The sequence below is a fragment of the Lissotriton vulgaris genome, chromosome 2_1 (genome assembly GCF_964263255.1).
Source record: "Lissotriton vulgaris chromosome 2_1, aLisVul1.2, whole genome shotgun sequence".
In the NCBI taxonomy this organism is placed as follows: domain Eukaryota; kingdom Metazoa; phylum Chordata; class Amphibia; order Caudata; family Salamandridae; genus Lissotriton; species Lissotriton vulgaris.
The window spans coordinates 331,179,129-331,200,320 of NC_141687.1; the positions used below are offsets into that span (position 1 = coordinate 331,179,129).

The following is a 21,192-nucleotide window of genomic DNA, read 5'->3' on the forward strand; positions in this document are numbered from 1 at the left end:
AGCATCAAAGAATGGAATATTGTGGACTAGTGTGTCATAGTCTAGTGATGTAGAACCCATTGGCATAGAGTGCAGAGTAGAGCAGTGCAGAGCAAATTGCAGTGGCATAGAGTGCAGCAGTGTGGAGTGGAGTGGTGCAAAGTGGAGTAGAGTACGGTGGAGTAGAGTACGGTGGCATAGATTAGATTGTTTCAGAGTAGAGTTATTTCCGCTAGATCTCGGCCCTCTGCTCCTTGGTTTTCTCCAACTTTGCGGGAGGAAAAGAGTCGATGTAAACAGCTGAAACGTAAGTGGCGGCAGACCTATGATCCAGAGTCTAAAACAATATACAAGTCTGCCCTGAATAAATTCCAAAAGTTAAAACGTTCCACGATGAGAGGTTACTTCTCACAGCTAATTAAGGAGGCTGAGAATTCTACAAAAACCCTTTTCAAGATAGTGAAGTATTTTGTTAATCCTCCTGCCATGAAGGCCCAGAGCTCTCCTAGCCAGGCCCTCTGCAACGGGCTTTCTGATTTTTTTCAAGATAAAATTAAGTTATCTTCCTCATTTGAACCAGTTTTGTCCCCCCCTCTGACCGCAGAGATTGACTCTCAGCAATGTTCATTTAATTCCTTTGAAGAGCTTACTCTTGAGACGGCCACTAAACTACTTGTTCAGGTTAGTTCAGGGTCACCATTGGATCCAGTCCCCGCTAAGGTGATGGGCAATCTTGCCCCGGTTTTAATCAGCCCTCTTCTTTCCATCTGGAACTCCTCGCTAAGCTCGGGTCAGTTCCCCTTAGCATGGAAACAGGCTATGCTGGTCCCTATTCTGAAAAAATCGGATGCGGATCCCGCACAATTCTGTAATTACCGCCAGATTTCCCTTCTTCCCAAACCAGCTAAGATCCTGGAAAAGGTGGCTCAGAGGCAACTGGCCTATTACCTAGAAGCTAACCAGCTGCTACATGACTCCCAGTCGGGATTTAGAACCGGCTATAGCACGGAGACCGCTCTTCTAGAGGTATCGGAGACGATTCGTGAGTGTGTGGACAGGGGCGAGGAGGCCATGTTGGTCCTCCTCGACCTGTCCGCCGCTTTCGATGCGGTGTCCCACGATATACTACTGGACCGCCTGCAGCAATTGGGAATTGGAGGCACTGTACTGACCTGGATCAGATAGTTCCTTACAGGGCGGACGCAGAGGGTTTGCGTTGGCGGAGAGTGGAGTGGCACAGAATGGAAGAGAGTGGCATAGAGTAGATTGTTTCAGAGTAGAGTGCAGTGGCACAGAGTAGGTTAGAGTGGTTTACAGTGGATTTGCTTAGAGTGCATTGGTGCACAATAGATTAGTGTGGGCCAGAGTGCAATGGCAGAGTAGAGTGGTGTAGAGTAGTGAGGTGTCGAGTGAAGTAGCACAGAATGGAATGGTGCAGAGTAGAGTGCATGGATGCAGCTTGAGGTGGTACAGAGTAGAGTGGAGTGGGGTAAAGTGGAGTATGCATGGGGTGGTAGTGCACTGCCATTACAAATAACGAATCTTCAATTGCAATGACCATTACATTTGAACAGACATACAGTTTTACTAATAAAAGTATACAGCTCACAAAGGATAATATGTGGACATGTTATCACCTAGTGTATTGATTTGTTTTGGTTGTATTAAAATATTTATTTCCACCAAACTTCAGGATTATCAAAAAAGGTGCTTCATTGGTGGTTTGCATAATCTGAAATATCTTCACAGTTCTTTTACAGACATTTAAATGGCACTAGAGCTAGGAAATAAAGCAACCTAGTACAGCACGCACAAAGTAGTCAGCATGATTGTCACATACATCCTCTCACTTTGAAGTCCGAGAAAGAAAAATTAAAATGAAGCTCCCTGGAAGACAGAGCCTGACATTTCACCTCGGTCTCTAAATGCACAGCAAATGTGACAAGATAAGAACAAGATTTGAAGGCATGGTTACAGAAATGTAGTACTGATGAAAGAATACAGTAAATAGGATTTGGGTAAGGGATGAACTCAAGGTAGACAGCCTAAAACAAATAAAGCCAGCAAATAGAAAGCAAGCATATGTGAGTTACAGACCACAAAGCCAATGGTAAGTAACGAGCGGAATGTATTCCCACGGAAACTTTCTGAATGTCTCAAAGATGTCATTAGCAAACCAGACAGCTGAGTTGTCAGGTAGGCTGCTTCCACCTAAAAATTATGCAGCAACTTCATATTAGTTACCAAAGCACACTTATCTTCCTTTCCTTTTATGCCCCATCTGTAGGCAGGATCTACTGTGAAGATGTAGAAAAAGGAAGACGGTGCAGCTCAGCTCTTGGCCTCTGAAGGAGCCTTGGACATGCAGCCTCCCCTGACCTGTATGCAGCCACCCCTGACATGTATGCCTGGGCTTCCAGGACTGATAGCACCACTCAGTGACTCTCCCTTAGGGTTAGTGGGGAGTGGACTTTCTCTGGTGTCCTGTTGAGGAGCACTGAGGGCTCTTGCTGCGAGTGGACCCCCTGTAGTGCCCTGAAGGAGTGGTCACTGTGGACTTGTACTGTTGTGCAGTCACCTTGGAAGTAGCTGCAAGCCTGGATGGCTGTGGAGTGCAAGTATGAAGTGTGGTTTGCTGATGAGGACCTGTGAGGGTTAAGAGTCTCAGGTCAGAAGACCACCAGGATGGGCATGAGGAAAAGTACTGAGTCCTTACTGTGAGGATGCTGCTGCCCGGATTAGGAAGCAGGGGCGCGGAGGCTGTCAAAGTCTGAAGAAGACCTCTCAAGTGTGAAACAGAGGGGTAGGAGCAATGCCTGCCTTGGCTTGGATATAACTTGGCTTCCCCATTCCTGGTCCTAGAGTCCTTGGCTATTGTCTCTTATGGCTTGGAGGATTCCTCTGGTTGTCTCCACACCTTCAATCCTGTGGAAAGCTGCCCATGGGTATTGAGATTTCAAAATTTCCCTTTGCCGTTCATAGGAGACATCCCTACCTTTCCAATGGGTGCCCTTGGGCTTTGGGCATTCACCCCCCCCTCCCCCCATGAGAAATTACTAGTGCACAAGCACTGACATACCCCGGCCTCTTGAAGTGGGCTGCTAAGCACAATACAAGCTGGAGAATGACCACTTTATGCCATAATTACCAAATGGGTCTCTTAGTGTAAAAGCAACCATCAAGGCTCTTACCTCTGGTGAGGAAGGGGAACGTTGGCGTGTGACCGACATTGGGGAGGGGCGCCTTGGTGAGCCCAAACCTAGATCCTCCTTTGTCCTGTCAATGGGGACCACTGCTGCTGCCCATGCTGGCTTCGTCTTGCAAGTTGCAAAACGCAGCTGCATCAAAGGAACAGCAGCTGGGCATGAGAGCAGACATTTGGGAATCACTGTATGTCACCTACTGTAAAGAACCAGGTGGGTAGGAGAAGTGTGATGAGTGACCTAACCAGGTAGAGTCCACCTGGCGGCTGTGATTTGGCATGAGAGGAGACAGTTGTTTGTGCAAAGCCCGGCATTTCTTCTTAGGTTGCTAGGCTACCAGTAAACAACACAGGAGCAGAGGAGGGTTGTTGGCTCCCTTCACAAAGAAAATAAAATGGACCAAAGTACGTCTGTCTCTCTAGGTAGAGACGCATGTTCATGTTTTATAATTAGCTTTAGCCATTCTCCAAGATGTCTATATAGTAAGAGACTTCATATTGATGGGTACAGAATCATCTCAGTCTGAAATTTGATTTTTCTTTCTTGTGAGATAACTACTTTTAGTACAACAGCGTCAGTTTTTTTTCTGATTGTGGTAAAAAAGGGTTTGTTAAAGCTTGTAGGATGACTGTTGTCCTTATGAAAAGCTGTATAGAGACAGGTTAGCCTGTCATTTTTACTTTTGGAAAGCTAATGTTAAAGGCATTGGGTTAGGCCTTTAAAACACTGTTAGGACTTTAACACATTGTGTTAGGACCTGCAGGAGGGTATTTTGTCAAAGGAAAAAAAAGTGGTTAGGATTAGCTACTTCCTCTAATATTTAGGTTAGCTGATTTGCACTTTGGTAATACTTGAGAGGTTTTTTAGGATTTTAGGGTTCCCAACTTTTTTTACCTCAGGAAACATTTTATATATGTATTACTTTGTGCATAGTACTTAGTTGTGTGTACAATAAAGTATTTTTCCTTCTTAAAGTAAAAGCACTGACCGGACATATATTTTTTCAGTCTTATTGCTGTGCATGCTAAGTTATGTGTTTCTAGTCCACAATACCTCTCTGATTCAGCCATGACCTGCTCTGTCTCACTATCCTGAGAGTCCAGTGTTAAAAGGGGCACCTGGTCCCTAGTTTGAGGGTTCATGGTGAGAAGGTTCTAGGACCCTACAGATTAATGGCCCCAATTGATACATTTTGGATGCTTTTACTTCTGATTGCCTGGGGACCTCTGGGCCAGCCACACAGGAGGTTTCTGTACAGAGATAAGTACCCATAGGGACATTTTCATGGAGCTGGGTACAGCATCATCCCGGAGACACCATTAAATGATGAAGAGTTTGTCTGAGTTCCAAGAGGTCTTCTGTTTTTTGCTTAGCAATCTGGTATTGATTAGTACAGAGGATAGGTGTTTCTGAGAGTTATTTCCACAGTAGGTTAAATAATAGAGATGCTTTTGCTGAGGGGCAGTTGTAGAGGGTAATGGGCTTGAATACGTAATTGATGAAGCTCCATGTGGATCCCCCTGGTGATGCTTCTGCATAGTACAACAACAGAGATAGGGTAGTTCATGCTATTGTACCTGATATGCCACAATGGGTACAAATATTGCTTTGGTGGTTTCCTAGGATCTAGCATGTTGGTAAGCAGTAGATGGCAGATTGATGTTCTGGTATTTTGTCTACACCTGCAACTTTAAGTTGTAGCGGTTGGTTTTGTTAGAAATTGGGTCTCTAGTGGGCAGTGGTATGCACCCTTTACAAGTAGGGAACGTAATCCGAGTCAATGTAAGTAAGATACACACTAAATGTTAACCTGCAACCAGACCTCTGGTAGCTTGGCACAGAGCAGTCAGGTTAAACTTACGAGGCAATGTGTAAAGTGTTTATGCAACACACACACATACTAACACAATGATAACACCACAAAAAAGAATTCACAGTGGTTTAGAAAAAGAGGCAATCAAGACCAAAACAACAAAAATCTAATAAGTAGAAGTTGAGATAGGAATGTTTAAAGAATAAAAGTGTTCTAGAACTTAGCAGACATAAGCACCAATGGGGGTTATCTGGTTTCACTGGACCGGGGCAAAGTCAACAGTACCGGATGACCATTGTGGAGTGCAGGCCAGGGACAGGAGCCATGCAGGCCCTGTGAATAGAGTACCTTGATCCTGGTCGCAACAGCAAGAATGGGGGTGCAGACGAGCGATGCGTAGATGTTGAGCCCCAGTTGAGGTGATGTGGTGATTTTCTCCATGCATTGGTGGCAATGTGTCGGTTCCATAGACGAAGCACCGAGCGGAGCTGCGTTGGTTAAAAAATGCGATGTGCTGGATTTCTTCACGCAGTGGAGGGGATGACTCGATATTCTCCACACTGCTGTGACGGTGATGCGCAGTTCTGATGCCTTGAGCTCTGGAGGTGATGCATTGGTTTCAAGAGCAGTGCACCAATTCTACTCCTGCTATAGGGCCGATGCACAGGTTCTCCTCCAAGAAAAATAGAGATGCAACAATTTCTAGAGCTCAAGCATCTAGGTCTACTCTCAGTGAACCAGGCACAGGAGCAGGTGCAGAGGCTTTGATAGCCCTGAGTTTCAAGCAACAGGAGGCAATTCATCAAGCCCTTGAGATAATTTTGGTGGTAAGGCAGAGGCCAGCTCTCCCTCCGCAGGGTCCGAGAGCAGGAGGGCAGCTCAGCAGAAAAGCAGGTCTTCCAGATCAGCAGTCCAGCAGAGCGTCAGTCCTTCCTGCAGCACAGCAGTTCTGGACCTGTAACTGCACTCTGTCAGAAGAAGTGTCTGATTTGGTGGGCTCAGAGCCCCAGTACTTATACCCAGTTGTGACCTTGAAGTGGGGGTCACTTCAAATAAGGGTCTTTGAAGTGCACAGAAGCCCTTTCTTTTCATCCCTGGGTCCAAAATATCTATGGGGGTAATCAGCCCTTTGTGGAGGCAGGAAGAGGAAACTGCCTATTCAGGTTTAAGTATCAGCTCCTCCCTCCCTTCCTGCCCAGGAAAAGCCATCAGAATGTAGATGAGTACTCAGACATACCTAACCTTCCTGTGTTTGTGGCGGTCTAGAGGGAAAGCACAAAGTGTAGCTCTCATCCATCCCCAGATAGGTATTGGAGACAGAATGCAGGCACACAGAGCTGTTTGAGCAGCCAAATGTCCACTTACTAAAAGTGTTATTTCTAAAATAGTACTGTTAAATCCAACTTTACCAGTAAACAGGGTGTATCATTACCATTCCAAAGATATAAAACATGACATAGCTACAATTTTCTAATCAGAGATTACAGCTTAAAAGTGTATTGTGAAATTTCCAATGTTGACCCATGAGAGGAGTAGGCCTTACGGCAGTAAAAAAAAATGTAGGTTTTTTTCACTACCAGGACATGCAAAAGTTAGAACTGCATGTCCTACCGTTTACCTACACAATACTCTACCTTATGGGCTATCTACGGCCTAACTTAGGAGAGACATATGTGTAAGAAAAGGAGAGTTTCAGGAGTGGAAAAGAATGTTAAATTCCAAGTCGAATTGGCAGTAAAACTGCAAACACAGGCTCTGCAGTGGCAGGCCTGGGACATGTTTAAAGTGCTACTTGTGTGGGTGGCACATTCAGTGCAGCAAGTGTGCTGCAAGTCCACCAGTAGCATTTAATTTACAGGCCCTGGATGTATGGTATACCACTTTACAAGGGACTTACAAGTAGATTAAATTTGCCAACTGTGTATACACCAGTTACCATGTTTAAGGGAGGAGTACTTGCACTTTAGTACTAGTCAACAGTGGTAAAGTGCTCAGAGAGCCAACAAAAATAATTCAGCAAAAAGATGAGGGGGGCAAAATGTTTGGGGTGATCCTTCAGAGGAGGCCATTTTCCAACATTGTCTTTCTTCAATAGATGCACCTACTACTGTAAGGTTGCTGCAGGGTGGAGAGAAGTGTGTAATGCAGGAAATACCAGTGTAGTGTAGTTCCTATATTCCCAATAGGCTCTGCGCATTGGAATAATATATCCTATAGATTTGACATAGGATTTCGGTCGACTAGGTCTCTATCGAATATATTAGACTTAATTGTGAGTGCCAGCTAGCTCAGAGGTCACTAGAAACTTTCTCGAATAAAAAAGAAGGGATTAGTTTCTGACACCCGCATAAACATGACAACTTTGTTTCCCCAAGATAAAACGTATCTTCGGAGTCGTGGAAACAATAGATAGATATTTTACTCAGTCAATCGTGCATGCTTCGTTTCATCAGAGGTGCAGAGAAATAGAGACGGGCGTTTTCAATAAAATGGTTTATTGAACAGTCTTCTTTCTCATGCAGAAGAAATTACCTGCTACAATCATAATACTGGTTGCAAAGTATAATGAGTACAGTAAGAAGAGTATTATAAAATAATACTGCATAAGCATGGTATGGATTCTAAGCCATAAAATACATACATAAATAACAAAGACTAAAAGTACTCAACTGGTGCTTCTAAAATATGCCTACCCCAATGTACCTAACCTAAGTCTTGTACGAGGGAAGAAGTAAGTGTGTCGTAGCATAGGTTTAGTTTCTTTGCCAATAATCTATCCAAGTTTTCTCTTAGGGTCTAATCAGCTCCATACCTTTGTTTTAGAATGAAGGAGGTCTGGTATCTCTGTCTCCGGACATGATTTCCCAACACCCCGCAAGGGGAGCTTGGAAAAACTGGAGCTGGATTCCTAGCGAGAGAAAGGCAATCTCTCTGTCAGTGCGTCAGCTGGAGGGTCGGCTTCCTTCGGCACTTGCTGTAGCGAGCTGCATCGGGCAAGTGGATAGTCGAGCTGCTTCGAACCACTGTGTGTTTGCTAGGGCAAGTGTAGGCATATTTATACCTTGAAGGTGCCTAGTTTGACGTAAAGTCGGACATAATAACGTCACTAAAGAACCCAAAGGGAATGGTAGTTCTTTGAAAACGCCATGATTTCTAGGACAAATCAATATTCAAGTAAGGGGATGTCCCTGACTGCTGAAGCCGAGTTTTCCAATAAATCGGTGTGACTTTTTGGAACTAGTGGAAGTAGCCATGCCTGTATTTGGACTGGATGGGTTATGTCTAAATATGGGTATGATTCTATGCCTATATAAGGGCAATATGAATTGTGGCTATATAAGGGCATGAATCTGTAACTTACGCATGATTTTAAAATGCTTCACAACACTAGTCTGTAATGCAAGATACTCCTATAAGCAAAGAACATAACCCTCGTGTTTATCACCGCACCCATGACTGTGGTTCTTTATAAGGTTTGGTATGCAGCTGGGTGTGGGATGCTGTAAGTATCAGTCTAGAGATGAAGAAACAGTGATGTCAACCAAGGATGAGAAATGTCTCCGTTCGCCGGACACACCTCTGATGAATATTAACCTATCTGTGTGCAGGGCATACATTGCAGGGATGTCAACTTAGTACCACATGCCAACTAAAATATTTCGCCAGGACTACATGAACTGAAAATTACGGTGTCACCTGGGATAAAAAAAATCCTATAAAAACAGAATGTTTAAAAGATGATGTGGAAGCTAACCTACCAAAAATGTAAGGCTGTTTCGGGGCAAGCATACTATTAATCCACAGTTGTCTAGATTCAAATGATGGTTCATTGCCAAGAGCAGAGCTTACAACACTGAGTGTGTATCTTGGCACAAGGTCCGTGTGGATAATCCCTTTGTTATTGTCGCTTTTTATGACATTCCAGATCATAAAGCAGATCAGAGATAATTTTTACATTGCCATGTGCCGTGCTGTGACAAGATACAGACTTTCTTAAAAGGCCACCCGGTCAGAAACTCCAGGGTTGCTATGTTGCTTCCTCATCAGGTTTATACAATGACAGGTAAATGTGTGGGAGGCAAAGAGGGCCGCCCCATCTCAGCGGAAGGGTGACCGATGAGGCATTTCCAAAGCAGGTTTAGGGATCTTACATCTGCAATAAGAATTGTTTTTGCATCCAGCAGTAGTTGATCTTTCCAACTGCATGTTTTTGCGCATTATTATTATTATTATTATTATTATTATTTATTTTTCTAAAGCGCGTAGTCACCCGGAGGTATCCCAGCGCTAAAACAAAACCTATCTCCTAAGTACAGTGGGAGGGGGAAAGGGAAAAAGAGGAAGGAGGAGGGGGGAACAGCAGAGCAGGGTAAGGGCCAAGAGTGATTTACTGTGGGAAGAGGTGAGTTTTGAGCTGTTTCCTAAAGCGGAGGTATTGAGGTTCGAGGCGCAGTGCATTGGTATATAATAATATATGTTCTTGGTATTAAGAACACTGCACGGCGGGCCATCACTTTTAAATCAAAGATCACTCCAGGGCAAGTCCTTTCTCTAAATCTGCTTCAGTTCTATACAGACTGTGACGTAGCATGTGTGTGTTGCCTAACCATAGTATTTATATATTTTTGTGTGATTGATAGCAACTTGTTTTGGATGCATATCTTTTCTAAAGAGAATACAACCATTTTTATCAGAAAACAATAACGTGCAGTATCCATTTTTGTTGAATACCATGTGAAAAAGCAGATGTTACAAAGAATTGTTCTCCGTTTAGTGACAGATTTAGTACACAAAAGTATAAACATTCAAAGAAAAATATAAATTAATGATTGAATTGGGCCAGGTCGAGAACACATTTTGATAAAGAAATGAACCAAAGATAATATAGTTTTTTTTTTCGAATGGGAAATGAAAAGCATTTATAATGATACTTAAATGTGTTATGGCTGCCGCCTTACTACATTGAACCATTTTTTGAAAGAAGTTTTTGGCATTATACGTCATGCTTTCCTTACCTATATGAGTCAAACCAAACAAGTAGCTAGCCATGGGTCTAGCAATGCAGTAAAAATGCTATTAAACCAGAACATCTTGTGTCTTGTGTGCAAGCCATGCATATAATTGCTATACCGTAGAGGGTTTTCTACAACTCACACAGAATAGAACATTGTCGTGTGCTCGACCACTTCGTGGAGAGGTGTGGTGCAGCAGCCAGGGCAGCTGACTTCGGAGCACAGGGTTCACAGCTCGATCCCCGGCGGCAGCTCAGCTCAGCACCATGTGACTCTGGGCAATAGCTCACTTAATTTCCACGATGGCCCCCAGCGCCTTGAGACCCGCAAGGGTGAGTAGTTTGTGCTTTACAAATACGGATTTATTTATTTATTTCCACATCATGGAAAATATTCTGACTGGCATTAGTGTATTGAAATGCCATAAGGACATTATTCTTGCATTGTCAAACATCAGACTCATGCCTTTCTTTATCATCATTCTACATCATCTTTCTACATCATGAAGTACAGAAAGATGTCACTGAAAGACGACGTAGCAGACATCTCTGTTAAGTGGATGTCTGCTTGCATCACTGCCTCATCTATGTAATATTGTTAGGGTTCACGTTTTTATTATGGAACATAAAAAGTGCAACCATATGTAAATTGGATAAAAGCAATATTGATACTTACACTAATACAAAATAGATTCATTTTTTAAAAGAATAACATCTCAAAAAAGCATTTGGATCCGTGCTTTGCCTCCCATTTATAAAGACATATTCTAAATAGAATATTGGGGCTACATGAGTGCCAGATGAGGCAGATGAGTGCAGAGAAAAGGCCCCTTTGGAGCGTTTACATCTTGAACAAACATTGACAATATCAGTAGAACTGGATTATAATTGAAAGTCGCTGTTGTCTAGTCACTGGATAAGTCCTCATACATGAACTAACACCCAGATTCATCAATTTCCCGATTTGCGAGTCCTTAATAGCGATTATTAAGGAATCACTATTAAGGACTCGCAAATCGGGATTCATGTAGAAATTGCAAAATAAATTGCGATTCCTACAGCCTCCTTATTTGTGATTAGCAAATTGCTAATCGCAAATAAGGAATAATCCCCCATTCATTCCTAAGGGCCTAAAGGCCCATAGGAATGAATGGGGAGTCAATCCTTATTTGCGTTTAGCAATTTGCTAATCGCAAATAAGAATGCGATTTCAAGGGTGCCAGGGGTGTCCACAGGACACCCTGTAGCACCCCTGTAATGGAAATGTAGCCTGATGTTGCGCACACACATGTCCAAAGGACATGTGTGTGTGTAATATACCAGTTAAAAAAATGCACTAAAGTGCATTTTTCTAAGTTTTCGCTATTTACCACGAAGTCAGACTTCGAGGTAAATAGCGGCCAGAAATTGCGAATTCGCAAATTTTAAAAGGTTCATGAATAGCATTTAAGGAATCTCAAATTGAGATTCCTTAAATGCGATCGCAAGTTGATAATTCGCAATTATTTGCGAATTGTCAAATTGAGAGTTCATGAACCATTGATGAATCTCAAATGCCATTTTTGCGGGCGCAAACGGACGAATTTTGCGATTCGCACCGTTTGCGCTCGCAAAAATACTTGATGAATCTACCTGTATGTCACTCGTCTTTGCACTCATACGTTCATTCATCCACTGAATGACACATTCATGCAGCATGCCTTAACCAGCTACAATTAAGCAAACACTAAAACTCAACAAGCATATTGATGATAAATTTAAAGGTTCAAAAACAACAAATACCCCTGCTCTAGGAAAAATGCAGTAAAGTCACAGTAGTTTCTGGTTGTGGAAACAGTAGTAAGATAAGCACATCAACATATATCAAAGTCAGTAAATGGCGGTATGCCAGAAGAAAGTTCGATAATGAGTAGAATTCTTGTTGTGGAAAGCAGTTTATTGTTTCTCGAAAAAGAGGGCTTCGACAAACGGCGCCGGGAACTACAGGAGGGGGAACGAATGGCAACAGGTGCACCCGCCTGTTTTGCCCTCTTTTTCGAGCGTTACAGCTCTAACATTTTCTCCTCCCGGTTTCAGTCATCCAGATGAGCCCGATAAGGAGCTAACCTACCACGCGTGTACAGCGCGTCCTTCATACACTCGCCTCTCTGGGTGTTGGTCCTATTACCAATCCCGGCTTTTGTTATTTAAAAGGCCCTGAAGATTCGCAGTCTGGTTTCCCTGCGATGAAACACGTGTTGGCCATAACAAGAGAAACAATAAACTGCTTTCCACAACAAGAATTCTACTCATTATCGAACTTTCTTCTGGCATACCGCCATTTACTGACTTTGATATATGTTGATGTGCTTATCTTACTACTGTTTCCACAACCAGAAACTACTGTGACTTTACTGCATTTTTCCTAGAGCAGGGGTATTTGTTGTTTTTGTGCCTACCTGTGTGGATTTATCCACCCTGAGCGGTTACGAGGGATTACCGCCCACCCCATTGCCTGGAAACTATTACTTTGAACTCACCCTAAAACCCTGCGATCACACGGCTGTGCGCCCGTCCTAATCTGGAATACCTGTAACCCTCCCAGCAGCTCAATAAATTTAAAGGTTAATAGTAGATCACGGAATACAGGCTGCCACTTAAACTTGGTTGGCATATGTTGGCAATACAGAAAACTAAAATTAAACACAGCAGCGAGTGTCCCCCTTTCAACGGTATTGTACATAGCGTATCATTGTTGTAAAGTTCCAACAAAGCTGTCACATTTAGAGGCAACAAACTGCTCATCTTCGAGTGGTACCAACAATGATACACTATATGCAGTAATATTTGCGGTTATCTTCGAAAGCTAAAGTGTATAGTGTATCACTGTTTACTGATCCGAGGGGGCCAACATTATGCATCTAAACATGGTTGCAAGCACGGAATGGTAAAACAATGAGATACAATGTAAACAGAATTCCAAGATTGACAATACCGTTCCAAAATGGCCACCCAGTTTAAAGCATAGTGTTCGCAGAGGATGCAGCACACTGCAGATAAAATGAGCTGTAAGTGAACGACTTAGTAGGACTGTGTGGAGGAACTTCCAGACAAGCTAAAAAAAAAATTTTTTTTTAAAAAACAAAAAGAAGAGGAGAAATGAAAGGGGACTAGTAAATGAAAAAAAATGGGAATCTACAGAAACGACCACTAGCCCAGACACTAGGGCACGCTCATTTTCCGGCAGTTGCGCAGATAAGATCAGGCAAAATACTCGATTATTAGAGCCACTGGCAGAAATGTCTCAACCCAGTGCATCCTAAACATTTTAGAACCATGACTCAATATTTAGAAAGAAAAAACTTTAGGGACGCCACCTAGCTTTAACAGACACAAGGTGGGGTACTTTTTTAATGTAATTGTAGAGGTGCCATCAAAATGCTGTGAGTTTTTAAAATAACATAAAGTGGGAGATGGTGAGCAGCACTGGAGAAGAAATGCGTTACTTACCTGTAACAGCAGTTATCCAGTATTGGTGTCTTTCATAGATTCACATGCCTGAATCATTCCCCGTCGCCGAGACGGGAGCCTCCGGTACATAAAAAAGTAATGTCCTAAGGACATACATAGAGAACATAGGCCGAAGGGCCTCCCCTTTGGGGCCTTTCCACGTCCTTATGTAAAAAGGACCGAACTCTCATCGTTAGCCAATCAGCTCCGACCTCCCTCTAGAACCTTCCCGGGAGGAGCCTCCGTCCCTCAGATTTTCGTACGCACCCAGCTAGGGTGTCACAATCTAGACATAGAGGTACGTGAGTCCTTACCTGGGAGGCGGGAGGGTTGCATGTGAATCTATGAAAGACACCAATACTGGATAACTGCTGTTACAGGTAAGTAACGCATTTCTTATCCAGTATTTGGGTGTCTTTCATAGATTCACATGCCTGAATCAGAGTAGCCAGCAGTTATACATGCATAGTGGTAAAGCACATTCTCACCTCCAGCAGATCTGCATAAATTACAGACAACATGAGAGAAACATGGTAATATACAGTCATGCATATAGCAGAAAAAACCATGAAGAATGTGCATACCTGGATGGCGGGACGAGGTAAGGCTCACCTTATTGGAAGAGATGGCGTAGCACCGCTTGTCCCACTGCAGCATCCTTCTGCAGTTCGATGTCCAGGCAGTAATGCCTGGAAAAGGTGTGCGGGGACTTCCAGGTCGCCGCTCGGCAAATGTCTAGGACCGTCACTCCAGCGAAGAGCGCCGCCGACGCGGACATCGCCCTGGTAGAGTGGGCAGCCACTCGGTCCGATAAAGGCCGTCCGGCCTGATCATGGCAAAACGCAATCGCTGATGAAATCCAGCGGGAGATGCTCTGTTTTGTTAGGGGCAAACCCATTCGCGGGTTGCTGTAGGCTACAAACAGTTGAGAAGACTTTCTGACATCTTTGGTTCTGTCCAAGTAGAATTTGAGACATCTTTTAAGGTCCAAGGAATGCAGCGCCCTTTCTGCCGCTGTGGAAGGGTTCGCAAAAAAGGACTTGAGGACAATTGGTTCGTTCAGATGAAAGTCTGAAGGCACTTCAGGTATGAATTTAGGGTTGGGCCTGAGTACCACTCGGTCGTGCCTCAATTGGAGATACGGTTCCTGAATAGACAGCGCCTGAAGTTCGCTGACCCTCCTGGCTGACGTCAGGGCGAGCAGGAGTGCCGTTTTCCAGGAGAGATGCTTGAGAGAGGCCCGGTGTATGGGCTCGAATGGGTGTTTCATGAGTTGGTTGAGCACCAAGTTCAACTGCCAGGTTGGAGGGACTTTCCGAGGCCTCGGAAAGGATCTGTAGAGCCCCTTCAGAAATTGCTTTATCAGCCGACTGGACCATAGTGAAGGCCCTGATGAGGTCCTGGTGAATCTAGAAATCGCAGCCAGATGAACCTTAATGGAGGCGTGAGCCAGCCCCGATTGAGCCAGGCGGAGGAGGTACGGTAGCAGCTGCACTGGGGTAACCCGTAGAGGGTGTAAGCCCTGTTCCGAACACCACAAGCAGAACCTCTTCCACTTCAGCGAGTAGGTCTTGTTCGTACTGCCCGCCCTCGCTTTGGCTAGGACGGCCCTGCAGTCCTGCGGGATCTCTAGGTCTCCGAACTCTCGGTGCTCAGGAGCCAGGCCGATAATTTGAGCGAGCGGAGGTTCGGGTGGTGTACCTGGCCTCCGGACATCGTTAAGAGGTTCGGGTGTTGTCGCAGGTGAATCAGGGGCCTGATGGAGAGGCGAAGCAGGTCCGAGAACCAGTGTTGTCTCGGCCAGTACGGAGCAATCAGGATCAGGGTGCACGGCTCCGTCTTCATCTTCCGGAGGAGCCTCGGTATCATCGGGAACGGAGGAAAAGCGTACGCAAACACGCTGAACCAGCCGATGGAAAAAGCATTTCCCAACGACCCCTGTTGGGGATGCCAGCTTGCGTAGCTTGGGCATTTGGCGTTCCCTGCCGTCGCGAAGAGATCGATCTTCGGGGCTCCCCATTGCGAGAAGAGGTGGGCCACTGTGTCGCCGTGCAGCTCCCATTCGTGGGAGAGAGAGGTCTGTCTGCTGAGGGCGTCCGCGATGGTATTGTCCTTCCCGGGAACGTACTCCGCCTTGAGGGAGAGCCCGTGTGCCACCAACCAGTTCCAGATTTTCTGCGATTCTCGTGAGAGAGAGAGAGATCGCGTTCCCCCTTGTTTGTTCAGGTAGTGCATCGTCGTGGTGTTGTCCGTTTTGACGAGCACCGGGGAAGTTCCGATACGTGGCAGGAATGCCTGCAGAGCCAGATACACAGCCCTCAGCTCCAAGAGGTTGATGTGTAGTAGTTTCTCTTGGGCCTCCCATTTGCCGCTGACTCGAAGGTCCAATAGAACAGCGCCCCAGCCTTCCAGGGAGGCATCTGTCGTGATGACCAGAGGTGCCGGCGGCAGGAGGAACTGCAAGCCGGCCGCCAGGTGTTTCCGCCTTCACCACAGAAGGGTGATCCTTATAACGTCCTCGAACGAGCCGGAACTCTGTTTCCATTGCCTCGCCAGAGCCTCCTGCAGGGGACGCATGCGGAGCCTGCAGTGCGGTATGAGGAGAATGCAGGAGGACATCATCCCTAGCAGGGAGGTGAATGTCCTGACTTTGATGCGAGATTTCTTGGCCACCGCCGCGGCCAGGGACAGTATTTTGTTGGTCCTGTCCTCCGAGGGGAAGGCCTTTGCGCAATCCGTGTCTAAGGTAGCCCCTAGGAAGGTGACCCTCGTTGATGGAGTAGTGCAGGATTTTTTGAGGTTGATCGTCAGACCCAGCTGTTGAAAAAGTGCGCTGCAAGCGTTGGAGGAAGCGGTCGCGCCCCCCGGAGAAGGCGCCTTCACCAGCCAGTCGTCCAGGTAGGGGAATACCTGGTGACCTCTTTGCCGCAGGAAGGCTGCCACCGGTGCCAAGCACTTCGTGAAGATACGTGGCGCGGATTTGAGGCCGAATGGCAAGACCTTGAACTGATAATGTCTGCCTGCTACCTCGAACCGCAGGAACCTCCTGTGCCTTGTGAGGATGGGGATATGGTAGTAGGCGTCCTGTAAGTCCAGGGAGACCATGGAGTCTCCCCTCTCCAGCGCTCCCAGGATCTCCTGTAACGTTACCATCCGGAAGGACTGACTCCGAAGGAAGGCGTTGAGCGCCCGGAGGTCCAGGATTGGTCTCCACTTGTCTCCCTTTTGTTGGACCAGGAAGAAGTGGGAATAAAATCCCGTCCCCTTCTGGGACGCTGGGACCCTCTCGATGGCTCCTTTTACCAACATGGCGGAGACTTCCTTGAGAAGGAGGTGCAGGTGTTTGTGAGCACGCTTCAGCGGAGGTGTGTTGGGAGGGGTGTTGATAATTTCGAGGGAATGTCCAAATTGAATTATCTGTAGTACCCACCGATCCGTAGTGATTTTTCGCCAATTGGGGAGGAAGTGGGTCAGTTTTCCTCCAATTTGAAAGGATTGAGACGGTGGTGGGACTGGCTGGAGTAAATGGTCACTGGCGGCCGCCAGCGCCCTTCTTGGCGGATTTGCCTCTGAAGGATGACCTCCCATAGGACGACTGTCGGTTCTGTTGTTTGTGCTGGGGCTGGTTCCTGTTGCCGTAGGAGTAGGACGACCTATTTTGGTAGGAACCTCTGTAGGAATACTGGCCTCTGGAGCGGCCACCCCGAAAGGACTGGTTCCGGGACTGGAGGGAGCCCAGCGCCCTTGCCGTGTCGGTATCCTTCTTAATGGCCTGGAGTGCTTCGTCTATCTTTTCCCCAAAAAGAAACTGACCATCGAATGGCATGTCCAGCACCTTAGATTGGACCTCTTGTCAAAAGGACGTTGCCTTGAGCCAGCCCTGGCGTCGGAGCACGGCAGCCCCGGCCAACTGGCGGAATCCAGTTATGGCTGCGTCGATGGCGCAGTCGATGATCTCTGCAGCTGAGTTTTGTCCTTCCGCTAGGAGAGCTTTCACCTCGTCCTGGACCGTGGCTGGCAGGTCTTGCAGGTAGGGGGCAATGTCTTCCCATAGCTGGCGGTTGTAGCGCCCTAGCAGGGCGATGGAATTTGCCACCTTGATGGTCATGGCGGACGTGGTAGAGAACCGCTTGCCAATGGTGTCCAATTTTCTGCCTTCCTTGTCCGGGGGTGCGGACAGTGGCGAGGATGGGTTGCGGGATTGTTTTTGGGCCGCCTGAGTCACCACCGAATCCGGTTTGGGGTGGCCGGTAAGGCAGGCCGGCGCGGTAAGCGGGGCCTTATATTTTTTGTCCAGGCGCGGAACAACCGCAGGCACCGAGGCAGGCGTAAGCATCAACTTCTTGCCTTGTTCCCACAGAAAGTCTATAACTGGAATAGACTTGGCCGACTTCTGGCTGTGCTCCTTGAAATCATGGAGGAAGCATTCCGTTTCCGTGGATTCCACTGCCATGTGAAACCTCTTAGCCGCCCTGTCCACCAGCCTGTGGAACCCCCCAACGTCCGTCGCTTCAGCTTGGCGCGGTTGTGGGGATGCCGGGGTTGACGAATGCTGGGATGACGCAGCATCGGCGTCGTCATTTCTCTGGTCCGAGTCGACGTCTTGCACTTCACCTTCCTCCAAGTCCGCCTCCTCCTCCTCATCCTCAGAGGAGTCCTCTACCGGAGGCTGGGGCCGAGCACGAGGTTGGGGTTGGTTCCGAGGCCGGGCCTGGAGAGCGGAAGGACGCGAGGCAGACGGCTGCGCCTGGGTGACCGGTGCCTGGGTTCCGCTGTCGGCATCCGGGAATCTTTGCTTATAGTCCTGCACTAGGCAGCGCAAATCGTTGACCAGGGATACGGGCAAACAGATCATCGGGGTGGTTTCCGTGCGGACACTTGAGTGTACGGAACGTTCCTGATACATGACTTCCTCCTGGTCCTCGTGAATGTCCGATAGGGAGGTGGCCGGCTCGGGCTGGTTCTCCTCCTCGGAATCCTCACTCTGCAGAGCTACCTGCTCCTGATCGGGTGGCAACCCCTTCGTTGGGGGAACCGAGGAAGGTGGAATCGAGTGAATGGAGACCTCGACCAATCTGGATTCCTTCCAAGATGGCGCCGGGGTCCCTTCCGACGACGTGCGTGAAGATGGCGCGCCCGCCGCCTGGGTTGGCGACTTGAACGATTCCGTTATTGGCGTTGGCACCAAAGTCTTCGGGGACAATTCAACCGTCGACTTACTGGTGGTAGAGCCTTCAACTTGAGATTTTTTCGGTGAAGGCGGACCTTTTGAACTTGACTGTGACTGTTTAGGTGATGATTTTTCGGTTTGAGATTTCTTCGGCGAAGGCGGACCTTTCGAACTTGACTTAGACGAACTTGACTTAGACCGTTTGGGCGACGATGACTCAGGGGACACCGTCGATGGTCCTGTTTTCGTCTTGGACGAAGACTTCAGAGGAATGGTAGAGGAGACCGGTGCGCCTGAGGACGCAGTGGTGGTCGTTGTGGCCATCGCGGAGGGCGATGAGGCCGTAGTGGTCGACACCGTGGTCGAGACCGAGGTGGTCCGCTTAGTAGATGGAGCGGGTTTCTTGAACCTTTGATCGTCTCGAACAGACACGGAGGAGGTGGTGGAACGTGCCTCCGAAGGTTTCCTGTGCGCCTTCTTGGGAGGGGTGTCTGTCTCTCCAGGGGACTGTGCCCTGGGTCTCTTCTTGGAGACTTTGGAGGACACGGAGACACTACTCTCGGAAGAATCCAGAGTGTCTCGGTCCTTAAGCCTGTCGAGCCATTCGAGAAGGCGAGCCTCTCTTTCCTTTACAGTCTTCTTTGGGAAGGCTCTACACACCCTACACTTGTCAGAGACGTGGTCAGGGTACAGGCAATACAAGCACAGATCGTGCTTATCCTCCGCTTGGATCCGCTTCTTGCCGCAGGAGGAACAGGCCCTGAGAAGGGCTTTCTTTTGCGAGTCTGCCATGGATGAAGCCTTTTTATCGGATTCGGACATGGGAGACGGCAGTCGAAGATAAGTATCTTTGAACCAAGGTACTTCCAGAGAAGTTTGTACTTCGAATCAAAAAACCTGAAGAGCTCAGGTTGGAGACTCCCTAGCACAACGTGCGGTAGAAAATCTGAGGGACGGAGGCTCCTCCCGGGAAGGTTCTAGAGGGAGGTCGGAGCTGATTGGCTAACGATGAGAGTTCGGTCCTTTTTACATAAGGACGTGGAAAGGCCCCAAAGGGGAGGCCCTTCGGCCTATGTTCTCTATGTATGTCCTTAGGACATTACTTTTTTATGTACCGGAGGCTCCCGTCTCGGCGACGGGGAATGATTCAGGCATGTGAATCTATGAAAGACACCCAAATACTGGATAAGGAACACTTTTCAGAGTGAGGTGCCGGCCTGTGGCATCTGTTCACTAAAATCATATGGCTTCAAAGGAATCTGGATGTTACCAGTAAATTTAGTAAATTAAAAAAAAAACCTTTGCATCAAAGAATGGGGCAAGGCCCCCTTATCTATATTTGTGCATAGTGGGCACATTATCTGTAGCAATGGCTTTTTGAAGTAAAATACCAGTAGCAAATGGACTGGAAGGTTCACATGGAGTCTTTCTTGGGAATACTTGCAAGGGTTTGTATCCATCACACTTCAGAATTACAAAAAAAGGTGCTTTGTTTTTGCTTTCCCAACTGCGGATAAATTCTGAAATATGTGAACAGTTCATTACCAAGCATTTAGGTGCTGTTGTGTGTTACAGAAAATGCATCATTTCCTTTCACACCCACTGTGCCCCAGCAAGATTGCAAATTTTGTGGGGCATTAAAAATAGAATACTAAGGCTTATATGAAGGAATTCAAAGGCACCCACCGACAATTATTTTGTGCATTGTAAATTCATATCTTCATTTAAGTGCTTATTATTTTCAGAAAATGCACAGAGGTTCCTAAAACTATATTTCTCATTTGTTGCTTAGAGTTAAACATTTAAAAAAAACATTTTGGACTCTTTATTATTACATACATACAGCCTGAGAAGCATGCTCTTTCTAGATTCGAAAATATCAGCCTGTGCCATCGTAGAATGCTTCAAGTGCTGCATATGAAAACAGACTGAAAAATTAAGACTGTCAAAACATAGTCAACAGGCATGGCAAATGTTAATACGTCTTGCTTTTGCTGCTAAGCACTGAAAGGCACTATAGTCCTAAGGGTGATGGAGTAGAGGCTGTTGAAAATGACACAAACATCTCACCCACAATAGGTGGCATGTTTCATTGGGGAAGCTCCTTCACCTGCAACATTGGTGAGGTTAAAATTGGTCCCTCTTCCATGCTGACCCCTTGTTTGATGAAGTGTAGTGTATGGGTGTAAGGAAATGAAAAGCACCTGTTGACCAGTTGTCACAGGCTGAGCCTCTGGCTCAGAGGAGTCTTTTAGATTCAAACATGGAAAGAAGTAGAGTATGACAGAAAGATACAATCAACCTGTTGGCATTTCTCATTCCTTGTTTTGTCGCAAGTAATCAAGAACACACACACTGTATTAGAAATGAGAGTACAAATTCTCTCAGGTGGTTTGCCCTCGTCATTTTAATTCCACCAGTACACTCATTTCCACCACTGTGTTCTATTGTCCATTGCATGAGATATAAAATAGGCATAGCACAGCTGCATATCAATAAATGTTAGACTCAAATTAACAGAATGAAT

The 21,192-nt window shown here is 46.4% G+C and overlaps 1 protein-coding gene across 2 annotated transcripts in view; it reads right to left on the reverse strand.

The window, feature by feature from the left end:
• Positions 1–21,192, reverse strand: part of SPECC1 (sperm antigen with calponin homology and coiled-coil domains 1) — a 1,296,450-nt gene that overhangs the window by 717,222 nt on the left and 558,036 nt on the right. The gene's annotated exons all lie outside the window — the stretch shown is intronic.